General features: G+C 40.2%; 1 protein-coding gene across 2 annotated transcripts in view; it reads right to left on the bottom strand.

The window, feature by feature from the left end:
* Positions 1–1025, bottom strand: part of LOC109355113 (transmembrane protein 184 homolog DDB_G0279555-like) — a 26493-nt gene extending 25468 nt beyond the window's left edge. The window contains exons 1-2 of one of the 2 annotated variants that reach the window (XM_019598061.1): positions 1014–1025; positions 479–482 (exon numbers count right to left, since the gene is read on the bottom strand). The gene's annotated coding sequence lies outside the window, so the exon portion shown is untranslated. Of the gene's footprint in view, positions 1–297; positions 303–478; positions 483–1013 lie in introns of both variants that reach the window. The other variant, XM_019598062.1, reaches the window with a different exon arrangement.

The raw sequence follows: 1867 nt of genomic DNA, 5'->3' as shown, positions 1-1867 counted from the left end.
TCCAAACTCCCTCACAAGTTTGGAGTTGCCTTGGGTATTAAGAAAGCTTGTACTTAATCAATTGCCTGTTTGTTTGGATTAAGTGCAACAATATTTCTTATACCAATTTATGTTATGTTTATATATGCAAATACCATGTTTACTCTTGAATTATAATGTTTGAATGATTATTATGGGAATGATATGTATGTGATAATTGTTAAATTCAAGGTTTAAAAACATGTGATATAAATGAGAAATATTTTCCTTGATAAAAGTAATTAAAATGATATTCAGGCTCTTCTCGCTTGAGCGTGATAGCTCTCGCTTGAGCGAGAAGTGTCTAGAGAAAACGAGTGTTTTAGCTCGGGGCGAGACAGCTCTCGCTTGAGCTAAAATAGGCACCAAGAAGAACTGATTGTTTTCTCGCTTAAGCGAGAAAACTCTTGCTTAAGCCACAAATGCGTCAAAAATGGATGTGCCCTCGCTTAAGCGAGACAGCTCTCGGTTGAGCGAGAGGGCTCCATACAGACATGACTTCTTTTGATGTCGTTTGAAGATGTAAATGTTATGAACTTACGATTAGGGGATTAACTCATTCAAATATTATGCACTCAGATTTCAAATGGCTAGAGTCGGTAAATTTTCTCGGTCATGTAATCTCGAAAGAAGGAATTGCCGTGGATCCTGCGAAAGTGGAGACGGTAATGAAATGGAATTCTCCAAAGTCGGTGATGGAGATCAGAAACTTTCTCGGATTAGCGGGGTGATAAGTGCCAAACATACCTACAATTCATACACTTTTATGGCACTTATCTTAAGCATAATTGAGAAAAACCAACTTAAAACAATACTTTTTGTATAAAATATCACAATTTAGTATATTTGTGTTTGTATTTCCTTTTTATGTATTTTGTAGGAATTAAAATGAAGAAAAGAAGAGAAAAGATTCATGGTCAATAAAGCAAAAAAGTCAAGAAAATCAAGGTGCTCAACCAGGCAGCTGAGCTTGGAACAAGCCCCGCTGAGCTGACCTGGCCACTAGCTTGACCTGGACACCAGCCTGACCTGGACCAAACTGCTCAACCAGGCAGCTGAGCGGACCTGCTTAGCCGTTCAGCCTAGCACCAGACTAGACCTAGCACTGTCAGAAATCTGCTTGACACGGTCAGACACAAGCTTGGCACAAGACCAAGCTGCTGAACAAGCTACTCAGCGGTCCAACCAAGCAGCTTAGTGGAGAACTAGACTCCTGACCAGATCAACAAGAACCAAGCCACGTCTTAGTCAACACGGTCAGAAGCTGCTAAACAAGCAGCTCAGCGGTGAAGCAGGTGCACTGGGCGGTGCGTACTAGACTTGACTTAACCATCAAGCAAACCATGAAGTCATCCATGACCTCACCTCAAGTAGCCCACCATAGGCTTTTCAGAAGTAGCTCACTTTGATGAGTCATGCACAAGGAGGTGACTAAGCTACTTGGTCAAGGGACCAAACCCATGCTGAAGGGTTTGGTCAGCTGCTGAGTGGTCCAGCTAAGCAGCTCAGCGGTCTAGTATGAGGCCTATAAATAGGAGGCCAATTCCTTCGAGCAACATATCACAATTCATCATAAAATCATCTCAAAAACACTTGAGAAGAGGAATTCGCTCATTAGAAACTTATCTTTGGATTTCTTTCTTCATTTCTTAGTTTAGAGTTTTTTTTTCAAGTAAGTTTTGTAATTTTTAGTTTAGAATTCAAGAGGAGAAAAGGAGAAGGCAAATGAGATGCAAAAATCAATTTTGTACTCTCATTTGGAACTCAAAAGCATCCAATCCTTGGATGGATAGCTCATGCTCCTAAACATTTTCTTTTGAACAAGGCGAAAATGAGAGTATTAATCTTT

This window comes from Lupinus angustifolius, chromosome LG08 (assembly GCF_001865875.1).
Source record: "Lupinus angustifolius cultivar Tanjil chromosome LG08, LupAngTanjil_v1.0, whole genome shotgun sequence".
Classification (NCBI taxonomy): Eukaryota; Viridiplantae; Streptophyta; class Magnoliopsida; order Fabales; family Fabaceae; genus Lupinus; species Lupinus angustifolius.
This window is presented reverse-complemented; position numbering and strand designations above follow the sequence as displayed.